Here is an 18076-nt window from a genome sequence, read left to right as displayed (position 1 = left end):
CCCTGGAAGAACTTATCGTACTTACCACAAGCCAGCGTGGGCAACGGCTGGGCTTGTAGTGTAGTTTTTCTCTAGCCGACGTACCCAGGCAAGGGTGGGCGTGATGGAGTTGGGTCGGCCGGGGTGTCCGGTTGATCGGCTTCCGGATTCACCGTGGCACGAAAGGGGGGCTGCCCGTTGCCTGCTGGGGACGGGGGCGAACCCTAAGGTGTGGTGCGATCGGTTAGATAGGGTTATGCGAAGGGTCCTGTCACGGCCTCTTTCCGGTATGTCGTGGTGGCATGTCGGCGCACGGGAACGTGTCGTGGGGCTGTGTCTTGTGGGTACAGTTGTACACCTCTGATCAGAGTAAAACTATTCGAATAGCCGTGCCCGCGGTTATGGGCGGTCGACCAGATTCACCGTGATTAGTCTCATCCCTAGTTTAGCTTAATGAACTGGTGTAGTTCAGGTGGTTGGTTGGGCCTGTTGCAACGTGGCGTAGCGTTGGACAGTGACTGGTTAATATTGCTTAATTACTACAACTGTTTTTACTATTTTCAACTACTGGTTTTAAATGCCTGCTTTATGCAAATGAACCCCGTAGCCTCCTTTGGTTGTATCCTGCATCATACCTCCTCTTCCGGTATGACTTGCTGAGTACAGTGGGTAGTACTCAGTCTTGCTCTCTTTTCCCCCACACCAGAGTTGAAGTCCTTCTCAGTTGAAGATGTCTCGAAGAGGTTGGTTTCGTCGCTGCCATCAAGGATGCCTGTGGAATGGAGTCGCCCGCTGCAGGAGTCAAGTCTTCAGGCTTAGCTCGCTTTTATCTTTTTCCGCTGCATTTGTAATCTTTTATATTTTTGTAAGACGTGGATCTGTATGTCAACAATTGTCGTTTGTGTACCCTGGCTGGTCCTGGACAGGGGTTTAATGCACATTCAGCTTAGAAATTCTGGTTCGTGAATTTCTGGGCGTGACACCCCGCCGCGTCGTCAAGACCACCGCATCGCCTTGCTGCCAGACACTGCTCCCGTGGTGGTCCGACTGTACTGCTACCCGGCGCGCCACAAGGATGAACTGGAACGACGGTGTCGCGACATGGAGTCTCAAGGCATCATTCGCCGCAAGTCGTCCGCCTTCTGCTCGACGGTCCTCTTGGTCAAGAAGGCCGACGGCTCGTGGCGCAGGAGTAAACCCTAATTAACAACGTGTCTAATAATCGGAATTGTCAGGGAAATTTTTTTTCGAATTCTCTTTGCTTTATACCATTAACATGATTTTTAATGGAATATTCAGAGCAGAGGAAGCAACAGTGTTAATTAATTTGAAATGTCAGGATTTGAATTAATAATTTTTTCCTCTCCCTCCTTTGGTCCTGAACCGTTCCAGGTTCACTCCCCGTTCGCGGTTCGTCGCATTCACCAACCCCTTTCGCCGCCTTGGTTTCGTTTTGTATGGCGAGCCGAGTCCTATTCCGTCTTCGATTATGTTTCTTTTTCCTTTCCCGAAAATGCACCGCATTTGTTTCCCCCTCCTTCAAATCCCTCATTCGTTTTGTATGGTGAGCTGAGAATTATTCCGTCTTCGAATCCTTTTTGCCCTCCCCCTCTCCTTCTGCCGAGCCGCGCGCCACCCTACCCTCCTTTGCCGCGTGCGCCCTCCTCTCCCCCTTGTCGAACCCACACCGGCCCCACCATATCCATCTCGATTTCCTCATATAAGTCATCATACCCCCTCTTTTTTTTTCTTCTTTTCACCCGCCAATTCCTAGCCTTCACCTCCTCCTCTCCCGTGCGCCACCGCCCTAGCCGTCGCCGCCACCCGGAGTTCCGCCGCCGTCTCGCCGGTGAGCTCACATCGCTCCTATCCATCTCGTCGGCACAGTTTACCGCGGTGGTTTTTCCCTAGGTTTTAATCTAATAATCTTGTTTGTCTAGCGTTGTCGTTGTCTCTGTGTGTTGCCGCGGGACCTTCGCCGCCCCCTCTCCCTCTCCGGTCGTCGTCGCTTCTTGGTGAGGTCCTTGTCCGTTTTAGGTGTAGTCATAGGTTGTGGTTTTTATTGATGACATTTTGGTTTACACAAAGTCTGAAGATGAGCATGAGCAACATCTTCATTTAGTGTTGGAAAAATTGAAGGAACATCAGCTTTATGCCAAGTTCAGCAAGTGTGATTTCTGGTTGAAAGAAGTCACGTTTCTCGGACATGTTATAACCGCCAAGGGTGTAGCAGTGGATCCATCAAATGTGGAAGCAGTTACTAAGTGGTCACCACCGAAGACAATAACACAGATCATAAGTTTTCTCGGACTATCGAGTTTTTACCATCGGTTCATTGAGAATTTATCTAGAATTGCTAAGCCAATTACGTAGTTGCTGAAGAAAGAAGAAAAGTTACTATGGACTCCACATTTTCAGAAAAGTTTTGAGGAACTTAAGAAGAGGTTGGTGTTTGCTTCAATTTTGATCTTGCCCGATCAGAGGAAGGATTTTCAGGTGTATTGTGATGCATCCCGTCAAGGATTGGGGTGTGTGCTTATGCAAGAAGGCAAAGTGGTCGCATACGCTTCACGTCAGTTGCACCCGCACAAAGATAAATATCCAACCCATGATTTGGAATTAGCAGCAGCAGTTCATGCTTTGAAGATTTGATGACACTATTTGATTGGCAACCATTGTGAGATATATTGATCACAACATTCTGAAGTATATTTTCACGCAGCCTGATTTGAATCTCCGTCAGCGAAGATGGTTAGAGTTGATCAAGGATTATGATGCAGGCATACACTATCATCCTGGTAAAGCCAACGTTGTTGCTGATGCTTTAAGTAGAAAAAGTTATTGCAGTGCATTGCGTATGAAAGGAATGTGTAGTCAGTTGATATAAGACTTAGAGCGTCTTAGTCCCATTATGTGGAGAAGATCTTGAATCGCTTTGGCTACATTGATAGTAAGCCTTCTCCAACACCTTATGATCCTAGCTTGTTGCTTCGCAAGAACAAGAGAATTGCTAGGAATCAACTGGAATACTCCCAAATCATTGGCTCGTTGATGTACCTGGCTAGTGCAACTAGGCCTGATATCTCCTTTGCTGTGAGCAAGTTGAGCCGATTTACCTCTAATCCGGGAGATGATCACTGGCGTGCGCTTGAGCGAGTAATGCGCTATCTGAAAGGTACTGTGGAATTGGGGCTTCACTATACTAGGTATCCTGCGGTACTGGAGGGTTATAGTGATTCTAACTGGATCTCTGATGTGGATGAGATCAAAGCCACTAGTGGATATGTCTTCACACTGGGTGGTGTTGCTGTTTCATGGAGGTCTTGCAAACAGACCATTTTGACGAGGTCAACCATGGAAGCAGAGCTGACGGCACTGGATACTGCTACTGTTGAGGCAGAATGGTTGCGTGATCTATTAATGGATCTGCCTATTGTTGAAAAACTGGTGCCGGCTATCCTTATGAACTGTGACAATCAAACGGTAATTGTCAAAGTGAATAGTTCTAAGGATAATATGAAATCGTCTAGACATGTGAAAAGACGATTGAAGTCTGTCAGGAAATTAAGAAACTCCGGAGTTATAACGTTGGATTACATCCAAACAGCGAAAAACCTGGCAGATCCCTTCACGAAGGGACTATCACGAAATGTGATAGATAATGCATCGAAGGAGATGGGTTTGAGACCCATGTGAGTTATACTATGGTGGTAACCCAGTCAATGTGATCGGAGATCCCGTGAATTAGATCCTGGGAAGAACAAACCATTAGTAAACTAGAGGAGAGTACCAATATATACCCTCTCCAAGTGAAGATGCATGTACTCTCGTGAGCTACAAGGCAGGTTGGCTATGCCTTAATGAGTTTTGTTGGCTTTAATTAGCGAAGATGTTGTCCTGCAGAGCATTCTTGAAAGAACTCACCTTTGTGAGCTTGACTGTTGGTCGCAGTCTATGAAGATTTTGGGTGAATCTTCTAGGAAGCTTACTAAAGATCTAAGAGTATGACTTATACGCTCCACCCGAGGGGTAGTCTACAGACGGTCTAGTACCAGATAAGACTTTGAGTGAAACTTGCTTGCACAAGACTTGCAATTCAAGGCGTAGTCCATTGTTCAAGTTGTGAGTAAGTGTAGCTTGGAGTTCTAGGTGGATGTTCAACCTTAATCGGTCTCCATCGAACCGCTGGTATATAAACAGTACATTGGAAAAGACAAATCTAGTGGGATTTTGAGATTTGGTGGGGGATTGTTGGAATTAATGAATGGGCCTTAGCCCACTCGAAGATTAATTCTTTGGAAAATCACAAAAGCCCACCTCATGGGATGGCATGCATGTGGAGTTTAGTACCACCTTGCTTATTCTAGGAGAGGGGGACCTCCTTAAAAGGGAGGATGCCCTCCTAGCCACTTGAAGCATGTGTGGTGGAGAGAAGAGGGGAAACACGCGCGCGCTCGCTCGCCTCGCCTCGCCTGGCAGGGCAGGCGGCGAGCGTGCACGATGTACACGTCGAATGGTCCGAAAAATTGGCTCCTCACCCTTGCGCAGATGCAGCCTCCTTTTGCAGTTTTGTTTTGCTGCAAATTCGGATTCGTTTTTGTTTTGGAAACGTTCCGAAAAATCCGGTGCGTGCCAACGGCGTGGAGTCCGGATAAGTTACGCGCGACTTATCCGGTTCGGTTACGCGCAGTAGAGATCGTGCAGGCGTTTTTGTTTTGGAAACGTTCCGAAAAATCCGGTGCGTGCCAACGGCGTGGAGTCCGGATAAGTTACGCGCGACTTATCCGGTTCGGTTACGCGCAGTAGAGATCGTGCGGGCGCCCTGATCAAGCGACCCTTCTCTATATAAACCGACCCGCCGTCTTCACGCAACACACGCGAAATCAAAATAGGGTTTGCCTCCTACTCTGTACTGCGCCGTCGCTCGTAGACTACTCTATCCCGCTCGCCGGCGTGCACCGGCGATCGGGAGAGCAGGTCTCCGGAACCTCTGCCTTCGACGTCCTGCACCGGGAGAAGGCGGCAATAAGGTTTTTGGGAAGCGCTTCGCGCGACTGCTCCCTATTCGTTCGCGACGGCTCGCCTTCCTCTTCGCTCACGTGTTTCGTGCGATCGTAGACGCCTGCGAAAAGTTTCGACCAAGCAACCGGTCTTTCCGTCACCTCGGTACGTGTTCAATATGTTGCGCACATTTGATCTGTTCATGTTATACTGTGTAGTTTACATGTGTAGATCTAATGATGCGTTCATGCTAGTTTTCATCTGTAATGTCATGATTTATTTATGGAATAGATTAAATCATTATATGCCTATAATCTCAACAGTGGCGGCGGCGTCCAGGCGATTTGTTTGAGATGATGGCAGAGGCATGGGCAGCATGGGATCTGTGATTGAGTCTGTAGATTGGGCATCGAGCAAAAGATTGGAACATTTTTTTCGGGGAATTCGATTTTTTCGATAGTGGTTTTATCTGCATATGTTTTTTCTAGGGGATAGTTTGTCACTTGGCTTTTTTGAGAAAGCTGGTTTTCTAGAAGAGTCTCTTTACGCATGCATGAAGCACCTGCAGCAGTTGAGGATTAGTCTCCTGCACGACAGAGTAGCAGAAGACAGACAACCTCCCCTTTTAGACTAAGATTAATTCATATAGGAGGGCCGAACTTAGAGTATTTCACATGCTAAATGCAGCTTTACTACGCTTTTCCAGTGTCGTATATGCTAAATGAGATATGTTATTGAAACTGATTTGATTACTGCGCCTAATGAAATATCTTATGCCATTATGAATTAAATTCTAATATCTTCATCTACTCACTTAATTCAGGTGCCGCAAGTTGTTGAAAGTGAAAGTGGCCGCTTCACCCTATCATATGTTACTTTGGCAAAGCTGAAGTCTTACGTACCATATGCATGGGGTTTGCAACACATAGAGACTGTTTTGGTAAACGTGTGGCAGTTGGAGAACTTGCAAAACGTATAATGATAAGACAACCTTCAGATGTGGTTTTCAATGTGAAAAATTTGATCGGAAAGCATTTTAATGACTCTTGCGTACAAGAAATGAGGAAAAGACTCCCTTTCAGCATTATTGAAGGACCAGAAGGAGAATCTTGTGTAGAGATTCATGGAATAAAATTATCTCCTGTTGAAATCACCACAGCCATATTTACAAAACTGAAGGATATGGTTCTGATGCACCAATTTCATCACAAATTTAAAGTGGTGATATGTGTACCTTCCTTTTTCAATGAACAGCAAAGGGAAGACATCATGTCAGCAGGTCGACGAGCAGGTTTAGAGATATTACAATTGATAGATGAACCGATAGCCGCTGCTCTTTCTAGCACAACAATAAAAGAAGGTGTTGTGGTTGTTTTTGGCATGGGTGCTGGATCATACAGTGTTGCGGTCCTTCATGTCTCTGGCATGAACATTGAGGTATTTCTTTAAGTTCATTTTTATCTTGTGCATAGTTTTCTAGATCATTCTGATGTTGCTGAACCCTGGGTCAATTGTTTTGCATGAACAGATGATAGCACAATGTGGTGATTCTTGTATCAGTGGGGATCAGTTTGACAATATACTACTACAGTTGACTATTGTGTTACGCAGATGATCAAACTTCATTCGGTCGATGTTCGTGGAGATAAATGTGCCATGAGACAACTTGTGGAAGTTGCTGAGCAAGCTAAAGTGAAACTATCAAGCCAACCTACAGCTACAATTTCTATCCCTTACTTGACTTCATCTGGTCAAGGTCATGGCCCTGCTCATCTTAACATTACCATTTCTCGCCAAGAGTTTGAGAAGTTAGTGAATAATTTAACAGAACAAATTCAAGAGAAGTGTCAGATCATTTTGAAAGAGGCTAAAATTGCTGCCAAAGATGTTGATGAACTTGTATTGTTTGGGGGGATGACAAGAGTCCCCAAGATACAGAGAATTATTTATGAAGTTTTTGGCAAGCATCAGAGTGCAAAGGTGAACCCAGAGGAAGCTTTGGTTATTGGTTCTGCAATGCAAGCAGCTCTAATTGTAGAAGATCAGCAGGAGATGAGCAAAGACATGATTCCACTGTCTATAGGAATTGAGTGCGAGGAAGGAATTTTTACTAAGGTCATTCCTAGGCACACCAGAATCCCAACAAAAAGGATGGTTAAGATTCCTGCATGGTGTGCTCAAGGGGAGTGCCTACATATCAGAATTTTTCTTGGGGAGCATGTAATCGTTGATCATAATACACTTTTAGGAGAAGTAGAATTAATCAATAATAGAAGATCATATGAAGGTGGTGTTGATTATGAATTGACATTTGAAGTGAGTAGGAACTATTTGGTTGAAGTCAGTGTCAGCAATGCTGATGATGGGAGCAAAACAATCAAGGCCTTCCCAATAGATGAGAAGGTTGTATGCAAGCATAATGTGAACAGAGCTGTCAGAAATGCTTTACGTGACTGGTCAATGTATGCAGCAGAAATTTATGCTGACATGAGAAACCTGGCAAGACATACAATAAACACACTAAGTGATGCCTTGTCAGCCAGAAAGGATGAACTTCCTAAGGACCTTTATGAGGATGCAGTGACAGCGTTGGATGATCTGCTGAAGGCAATGGGTAAGGATGTTAGTGTGTTACATGATAAGATACGTGCTGCCATGTCTGTTGAAGTAACTATTCTGAACTGGAGGCCACCATCAAAATCTCATCCTGGTGATTATGATGACTACTCAGATTATGAAAACTAAGGTAGGGTGTGCTTAGTTCACGTCAAAATTAGAAGTTTGGTTGAAATTAGAACGATGTAAGGAAAAGTTGAAAGGTTGTGTGTGTAGGAAAATTTTGATGTGATAAAAAAGTTATAAGTTTGAAGAAAAAGTTTGGAACTAAACTCGGCCGCAGTGCGACCGCAGAAACTTAGAGCCCGTAGAATTTATGTTTAAACTAGCTTGTTAAGTGGTGATGCTATTTATGCGACATGCAACTTGTCCTTCAAATCTATAAAATCCATACGCGGATGGGATTGAAGAGAATATTCCCTATCAAATACCTCGCAATCCACTTGTGGGTGGGATTAATTGAAGAAGGCCTTGTAGTTTCACGGTACATTGTGATGTTTCTTGCTGCATGCACCCTGCTGCACCTTGCAACATGATTGCCGTGTTTGATGGCACATTTTGGAGGTTTTTTTTTTTTCATCCAGATGGTGCTTTCCTCCAAAGATGACCCTGGGATATTCCGTGTCGTGCTGGATATGAGCTGGAATAAGTGCTTGTCTATATATTATTTCATTAGAAAAATGCTGCGTTGCAACCCAAAAAAAAACTAATGTTACGATAATGATTATATTTATTTTTTAGTTCCATGGGAGTTATAACTGTAAGCGACGACGGCGCGCATTTCCCTACCGCGGGCGGTGAAATAATAGTTAATTTTAATAATACAAACATCATTTCAGCATTTATTTAAATAAAAATCTAAATTTCTCTATTGGCCATTTTCAGTCCATTTAATGTCTGAGCGCGCAATAAAGTCTAATTTACCTCCTCCAACTCCTCTGATTTCGTTTGTTGGACCTGCCCGCCTTCCCTCAGCCCATAAAGTATGCGTGGCCCGACAATGGTGTCAGCCCAGACGGCTCGGATCGCCTCCACACCATTGAAAAGCCTAACCCTAACCCTCTACTCTCTCCCAAGCGGCAGGGTCGTGCGAGCAGCGTCGGCGGCGCGCAAACGGTGGCGGCGGTGCCCTCCAATACCACGTGCGACGGCGGCGACACCATTCCCCACCACGAGCGGCGTCGGCGGTGCGCGAATAACGGTGGCGGCGCCCTCTCATACCGCATGCGACTGCGGCTACACCCTTCCCCACCACAAGTGGCGGCGGGGTCGCGCGAGCGGCGTCGGCGGCGCCCTCCCATACCGCGTGCGACGGCGGCGACCTCCTTCCCCATCACGAGCGGCAGCTGAATTGAGATAAGTTTTGTGCGCTTTTTATTATTTTTCCCGTTCTTTTTCCTTTTTTTTTATTGTCCGATTGGATTTCAAACGGATTTACGGATGGAAATTGAATGCGACGAAAGGAAAAATGCTAATCTTTTAATTAGTTATATATATAGAGAGAGGACGTGTCTACTAACTAACTACCTTAATCTCATATCTAGTTGTTACACCCAAAAGTGCATGTATTTTTTTCTACTTATGAAATTTTCTTTTAAATTACTTATCCGATTACACCATTACGTTCGTAACAATTAAATCTTTATAAACATTTCACATTATTATATTTTTATGAAAAAAATACAAATTACTTTTAGATTTCATTAAATTATTCTTAGTCATAAAACTAAATTTAATAAAGCCTGAGAGTAATTTACATATATTATATAAGTAACTTAAAACAAAAGTAAAGTAACTTGTTATGGCTTTAAAAGAAATTTATTGTGGGGGTAAAAACATAAGTGTATCTAGAAATTAGATTTAATCAACAATTCAACATATCATAGTTACCCCCATAACGGATTTACTTCTAATGTCATGACAAGTTACTTTCTTTTTCTTTTAAGTTACTTCTATAATATATGTAAATTACTTTTATGTTTTATTAAAATTACTTTTATATGTCTAATATGTAACTTAATGAAATATAAAAGTAGTTTATTAATCATGTGAAATCTTGTTATAAATATTTAATTGTTACGAATACAATGGTGTAATCAGATCGTAGATCGGGTGAGTAAGTTAAAAAGAAAATTTTATTTGAAGCATAGGTTTTCTTATACATTCATAATGTTGTGGGTTGTTTATTCTATAATCATTTTTAGTCAATGAAATAATTTGTGCTAATTAAATTTAATTTCTATATAGACTCATGTTTTTACCTCCGTAACAGATTTACATTTAATGTGGTGACAAATTTACTTTCTTTTTGTTTTAAGTTACTTCTATAATATATGTAAATTACTTTTAGGCTTTATTGAATTTACTTTTATATGTCTAAGAAGTAATTTGGATATATTATAAAGTAATTTATAATTTTCATCAAAATATAATCATGTGAAATCTTATTATAAAGATTTATTTCTTACGAACACAACGGTGTAGTCAGATCGTTGATTGTTGTGTAATCAGATCGTAGATCGGATGAGTAGTTTAAGAGAAAATTTTATTTGAAGCATAGGTGAATAGGGTCTCTCATTAGCATTAAAATGAGAGGCCTCTTGATTTAGATTTTTCCATTCTCTATTCTGACCGACTCGCCCAATCGACTAATTGCCGTTCAGTTGGGGTTGGGGAGGCGGCGCTGGGTTGAGCCGACTTGGCTAATATTTCGTTCACGTATTATTTTTTGAGCGTAAAGAGATATTTTATTAATGGCAGAACATAGGATTACATTCATGGTTAAGCGGTACAAGAATTTCTGACGGAGCCTCTACTTTGCTTCAACTCCTGATCTCATAACCATTTGAGCTAAAATATGAGCTATGTTATTTGAATCTCTCTTTATCTTGTGCACTTACACCTGCACCAGACATTGCACCGCAGCTTTTACTTCAGCAATAATACCTCTCCATTCTGCTCTTGAGTCTTGTGTTGCATTCAGTCCTGCTACGACGTCGGCGTTGTCGGATTCTAAGATTATTGGCATCTGTACCCAATTGGCAGCCAATTGGACACCCTCCAGGCAAGCCAAAGCTTCAGCCTGAGCAGCTGAACTGCATCTTGATAGTTTCTTACAAGCTGCAAGCAGAACCAAACCCCTGCAATCTCTAGCGATAATTCCAGCGCCCGCTTCACCCATCTCCTTATTGAACCCAGCATCTACATTTATCTTTGCCACTCCCTCTGGTGGAGGTTCCCATTTCATTTTTTGTGCAGCATTGATTTCTGCTCTCGCTGGGGGTTCTTCAAACATCGGTCTTTTGCCCTTCTTATCTTCAACATTTTGTCAGACAGGCAACATGCACCCCTCATAATTGGCCAAGAAGTTAACTGAAGCTGCTATTGGACTGTTCTCACTTCCATGCATCATCTCATTTCGAAGGTGCCATGCTCTCCACAGCATATATAGCGTGTGTGCCCTTTCTATCTCGTTCGATTCATCCAGAAGCAGCAAAAGCCAATCCGGTCCAGTTTTAACAAATTTATTTTCGAGGGGTAGTCGCCAGACATCTCTCAACACCTTCCTAAGTGCTTTGGCTTTAGTGCATTCGACCGTTGCATGAAAACCATCCTCATCAGTTAAGCCGCACATTTGGCATGTGCCCTGTCTTTCAATTTTTCTTCTGCATTTGTTGTTCCAGGTTGGTAACCTGTCAAGAGCAAGTTTCCAGGCAAAGATCTTGACCTTGGCCTGTACCTTTGTTTTCCATATGGACAGACAAAGTTTCCTTTCCCCTAAAATTGCTCTACTTGAGGTAGCTTCCACAACATTCCTAGACAGATTCCAGGCCAATCTGTAAGCGCTCTTAACAGTGAACAGGCCTGTTTTTTCCAAGTGCCAAGCAGGGAAATCCTCAAGTTGGCGAGTATATAATCTAATCTTTAGAATCTCATCAGCATCTTCCTTCTTCATTACATGGCGAATCAGATTTTCATTCCAACTCCTGGAATCAACATCCATCCGCTCGGCACCGCCCGCCGCCGCCGCGTCCTCCCCGCGCTCCGCCACCGCCCGCACACCGCCGCCGCATCCTCTCCTGCCGCCACCGCTGACCTGTTTGAGAGAGAGAGGAAGAGAGAGAGAAAAGAGAGAGGATGAGGAGAATTGCAGGTGGGTAGCACATTTTTTTAATAACTAGAGTGCTGACTGGGCTGTCACGCGTATGCCACGTAGACCAAAACTACCGCGGATTGGGTCGAGGGGGGTAATTTGTCCGGTTTGTATAGTTGGGGGTGAAGAATGCCTGGTTTTGTGGTTCAGGGGGTAATTCAGACGACCGTGATAGTTCGGGAGAGGGGGGTAATTCGTACTTTTTCCTTTTTAATAAAACAATAAGTTCGCCTAGTCCAAAAGTTTTTACAGGGCATCAAGACCATTGCAACGTATGTTATCTATTGCAAAGTGGACTCGGGCATTGCAAGATACTCAATCTTTGCAACACATGTTCTGCAACACATATTATCTATTGCAAATTGGACTCACCCACTAATAATTGCTAGGGTCGCATTTCAGCAACGCATGTTTAATGCATTGCCAAGCATGTATTGCTAGAGGGGGGGGTCCTGTTGTAGTGTAACAGCTTGAAACCTAGGATTATGAGCAGTTTTAATGTAATTTTCAAATGCACCACTCTCACCAAAGTTTAAGGGTAAATCTTGTCTAGCAATTAGGCGGGGAAGAGATTCTTGAGCTACCATAGGATCGTACTCCCATGTACGTACCAAACCATCAGGATTTAGTAGCAGTTGTTGTTATCGCAACTGGATCCCTTGCTTCTTTGCACAACCCTTAGCATGTCATCTCAAAGTATCCTGTTCCACCATATGATTTTGTGGATAAATTATGCTTGCATATTCTACATTTCGCGTATGTTACCTGCCTTCTGTCAGGACCTGTCAAGGCGGTCACCTCATCAAAATGTTGCCAAACCTCCGAAGTTCGTGATCTCTTTGAGACAGTGTTCGTCGATGTAGTCCCACTCATAGTTCATGAAACTCCTGAAGCCCTCAGTACCTCATCCAAAATCGGTGGTTGTTAACGACCAAATTTGGTAATCCAAGTATCGGAGATGAAGATGGGATCGAAGCGGAATTCGAGATGGAGATCACTCTGGAAATAGAGAAGGGATCGACTGAAGTTCGAATCGGCTGCGACCAGGATCGGCCGAGTCCGAGTTGGACATGGTTAGCCGATTGAGCCGAATCCGACAATATGACACGGCATACATTGTCGGGTTGAGTTGATGTACTTCATGAGGATTGCCACGTATGGATAGAGTCCTGAGAAGGCAATTGTATCTATTAATTAGATATTTTATGTAATTTCCTTAGAGATATGTTTGGGCAAAAGTCTGCCGCAAAGACTTATGGTATCTTAGAGTTTGTTAGAGATAAGAGTCGTATCCGACATGGACATATTTTGTAATCTCAGGTATAAATAGACCCCGAGCTCCATGTAATCAATCTAACACACGTTCAATACAATCTCGGCGCATCGCCACCCTTTTACTTTCGTTTTGTTTCGACGAGTTCTTGCTTTCGGGTTGAGCTGCATCGGTTTCGATCTTCAACTAGAGGTAAAACTTGTTATGGCGGCTTGCGTTCTCGGGATTAGTGCTTCCATCTTTATGATACTCTAATCTTGTTTATGTAACTCGTCGAGTTATCATATATCTTACATAATCTTCGGCAATATCGCTATCTAACCTTCAATCGGTTAGCGTCTGTTATTAGAAGGCAGCCGATTAGGTTATATATCGACGTTGATTTAGATTATATAGGATATCTACCACTTTATGAAACATCCAACGGTTTGATTATCTAGATATTGTCCTTCTTTTCATACTTATAGCTGCATCAGTTGAGTTAGACCTTATAAGTCGTGATTAGAATCTCAATCTCTAGTCTGCTTTTGGTTGCCAATTAGAGTAGTATCGGGGTTTCAGCCGATCTTTCCTGATTTAACTAAATTTTTCCTATATGTTTGATTGACATATTAAATCTGCCCTTTATCTTAAGATTTTGTTGCATTTAAGTATATTAGGCTTTCGTTTGATATATTTTACTTGCTTTGATATCTTAATATAGAGTGGTATCGGAGTATTAGCCGATACATGCTAGATCTATTTGATCGGCTATGCTATAAACATATATAGTCTTGTTGTTAATATATACTTTGATCTAAGTGATTTATATTGTCTCGGCATGGCGACCGATCTATCCCAATCACTTGATTTAAATGTATATCGACATAAGGATTATATATTATTAATATCTACAGCCGATCGAGTAGATTTAGTTCTTTCTTACTTATTCATGATTGCCGATCGATCCACATATGACATCGGCTCAAAGATAAATGATATGTCATCGGCAACTAGCCGATCGACTATCGTTTATGGATTTAACAGCGGTTTCTTTGTCTTTGTTTCTCGTTGATTGCAGGATCAAATCAACTGGCACGCTCATACACCTAAAGGCAAGCTTTTGGACCTGCACTGGAGTTAAGCAGATCTCCCAGGCCTCATGTTTTTACATCAACAGTTGTGTTGGCGCCGATCTGGTGGCATCATGCTTGCTAGGTGGGAATGACCCCAACAGGTAAGTAGGCTCGAAGCCAGATAACGTGAACAATGGATAACTCAAATCGCCCATGCTGAAATATTACAACCACATGCACAAAAATTCAGAAACTTTATTCATATAACATAAAATATGAATAATGCAAAAGTATTATCCACTTCCTTTCTTACCTCCTTTACACCTTGTGCGTGCAGCTTTGTTGGAAAATTGTACTCCACAAACTATTTTTTTATTTTTGAACATAACTCAGAAAATCGAACTAGCACACAAGAAAACACAAAATGGGGGGTTTGGATGATCCATAATGTTGACGGTGCGTGCCATGTCCATTCTTGACGGTCCTTAAATCATAATATCTGACCGTCAATACCTGCATATAATGAAATAAAACATGGTATCCAACTTAGTGGTAGGTATTATTACTAATCATTTCCACTAGTGTTGGTGAAACATGTGTATGCAGGTAATTTGAGGAGAAAACACATCCGTCATGTGACAAAATGCACCTCCGCGCATTCAGGACGCGTTTACACGGATTGGAGGGCCAATAAGTCAGTAAAAACCATTTAGAATTGGGCCAAAACATAGCCCAGGTTGTTGGGGGCCCATTAAGCAACCTCTCGGTCGAAGGAGAGGCCGGGAGGAGTGTTTTTGGGTTTGGCCGAACCCATTAGTTCGGCCGAACCATTCCTGGCGCCTCCCGCCATCTGCTTCCACGTGGACGGCTTGGATTCCTCCCCTATGGCAGTTGCATGGTGTTTTGGTCATTTCCCATACCCCTAACCGTCATTTGGAGCCTATATAAGGAGGTCTTCATCTCACTTCAAGAACACACAACTTTGAGCTGAATTACAAGAGGCTCTATTGTATCTTTTGTACATTAAAATAAGGTAGAGAGTGAGGGGAAGCTCTAGAGGAGTGCCCGGAAGTTTGGCGCTCATCCGACTTCTACCTCGACGAGTGTAGCTTCCTAGGAGGAATTCTGGAGGAATACCGGAGTTGTCGGTACACTCTGCTCCGGGCTCAGAGAAACTTCTTCTATTAAATAAGCATTCATGATCCTTTCTTATGTTATTTAATTACTTAATCTGAATAAGATATATTTCCATCTTTGCGGGTTCATTGTTTAGTATTCATATTAAGTGCTCTAGTACTAGGATTCTGGATAAAGAAGGAAGTTCCTGTACAAGTATTAGAGTAGTAATTAATAATATAGACGTGGTGTCTAGGTTAGAGATTACCTTTGTTTGTTGTGTATATCCCATGGATTTGTTAGAGGTAGACGTCAGGTGGTGACAGCCCTGAATTCCGTCCCAGTAATCCTCCACGTTCAGATACATCATAGAGCTATAGCCGGAACCACGCTGGTAGGGGTGGGCCCACTTCAATTCATGGGTATTCAAATGAATACCCAAGATTTTGGAACAAAAAAATACATATATGAACTATATATTCCATATGTATACATAGAAACAAAAGGAAAAATGCTTATATCTATTCAAAACTCGAAAGAAGCCCAAACTTAACCCTCCCACCACCCACCATTTCAGGCCCGTTGGCCCAATAGCAAAAAAAAAAGGCCCAATTCCTCTCTAACCCTATCTCATCTCCTCACCTCCCTCCCCTTCCCATCCTAGCCGCCACGCCCACACCGTAGCCGCACACGCCGACGGAGCCGTCGCCGCGCCATCCCAGCCACCTGCCCACGCGCCTCGCCGTCCCCCCGCGCCCACGCTCCTTGCCCGTCCTCGCTGTCGCGACGTCGCCGCCCGCCGGTCGTGCTACCCAGCCGGCCAGCCTACTAGTCGTCTGCGCGCGCGCGCGGCGCGCCTCGCCGTCGCCCGGTCGCCGGCTGCCCACAGGCCATAGCCGGCTCCGCACCTCGCGCCTCCTCGGCCTTCGCCGCTTCGCCGAGTCGCCGGACGTCGGCTCGCCGCCTCCGCGTCTCCGCATGACCGCACCTCTCGCCTGGCCGGCGGTGGCACCTCGCGCCCGGTGGCCGCCTGCACGCCTCGCGCCCTCGCCGCCTCCGGCCTCCCATCCTCCGTCCTTGAGACCTCAACAGCAGTCTGCAACGGTGAGTCGGTGCACTGAAGTGTTGATTATTTTAGCTTCATATTTTGTGAAATGTGAATGACTATCTAGATTACTAGATTAGGATTTAGGAACCACCGAACCACTACTGCTTTGCTCAATTGCTCTTTGATAATTGATATTGTTGTTTGTATGTTTGAAACATGAAGAGAAAAAAGGTTCCCATGGTTAATTTAAATTTGATATGTTTTGTCAATTTATAGTTTAGTAATGTACTCTAATATGTTTAATGCATTCAATTTATGGTAAATTCTATCCATTTATGACTTTATGAACTCATACTTATACCGTTACATATTATACAACTATTAGACCTTGGGTTAGAAAATTTTCTCTCTTACAATTTCGAATACCCAAGTTGCAAAACCTGGGCCCGCCCCTGCACGCTGGCAGACCAGCAGGGGTCGGTGCTCGAAGCAATAGATAGGAAATTACCTTTAACTTAGCTTAGGTAACTAAAATACATAGAAAGTCCTCTCTAGCCTGCCTAGCCTACCTTTAGTTGTTGTCCTTGGATAGTCTTAGCCTTAGGTAGATTACACACGTTCCCTGAGTTCGATATCCTTTTGGGGTCACCCGAAGGTGAAGTGCTACAGCGGTATCCCGTGCGCTTGCGGATTTATCTGTGGTTGTAAGAAATACCAACATCCATAATGCTACAATGTTCACTTTTAAATCTCGTGCGATTTCCATTGGGCAGGCGGGGACGCGTGAGCGCGAGAGGATTGGCGTGCGGCAGGCGTGTGGCACGGCGACCAGAGCGCAATGAGATTGGGTTGGGGCGCAGGGCAAGGCGCCGCGGGAGCATGCATGCGCGGAGATTGGGCGAGAGAGGTGATGCCACTCGTGCTCTGTCTTGGCGGGGGCTTGCACCATGCGCGCCCATTGGTGTTGACGGGAAGTGGCATGGCCGCATGGGCTTGATGTGACGGCCTACTATAGGAACCGTGAAGTGTCGTGCCAGCCCACGGGCTGCAACCTCGGCCCAGGCACAGCACGGCCCAGAAACTTCCATGACCATTCCTTGCAGGGCCGGGTACTGTAGTGGTGTGCCAGGGCCGACCCATTACCGTTCAGCCCATTTGGTCAGCTATAGGCTGGGATAGGTAGGCCCCTCTTGTCATCCTCGACCTCCAGCCGCCGCTAGCTCCACCCTATCGAACCCTAGCACCGCCATTGCCACTAATCTCATCGCTCCCGATAGTTTCTACCTACGCCACATGGGGGTGGAATACTCCTCGTGACTCCCTCTCCCATTTCCCCTACTTTTACCATTCCATCTTGCGCTAAATCGCTCACATTCAATCACGTTAATCTCGCCGGTGCCATTGATGGAGGCCGAGATTTCTATCGTCGTTTCCCTCTCTCCTTGGCCTCTTTCCTTCCCACTAACCGCTATAAATCGATGTACGCACCTCTGTCGCCCCTTTTCGTTCGCCATTGTAGCTCCTCGCGCTCCTATTTTAGCTCGTACCATCACTCCCTCTCTTTGCCACAACCGTCGACCTCTGGTCGGGCTTTGCCGCCGTCCGGGACCTCATCTCACCTTGGCGTCAATGCCTCCAGCTTCGCTGCATCGCCACCGACATTGTCTACCCATTCCTCTTGCTTGGAGACCGCTAGAACCTCGCCGTCCCTATCGACCAGAGTTTGTCTGCCATCTTCTTCCTCGCCGGTTGTTGTTCCTCCGCCACCGTCGCATTTGGGTGAGCCATGGACCTCTCTGGCCCTTTTTCCTCCTTCCCCCATCACCACGCCTATG

Source organism: Oryza sativa, chromosome 4 (assembly GCF_034140825.1).
Source record: "Oryza sativa Japonica Group chromosome 4, ASM3414082v1".
Taxonomy (NCBI): domain Eukaryota; kingdom Viridiplantae; phylum Streptophyta; class Magnoliopsida; order Poales; family Poaceae; genus Oryza; species Oryza sativa.
Note: the sequence above shows the minus strand (reverse complement) of the source record.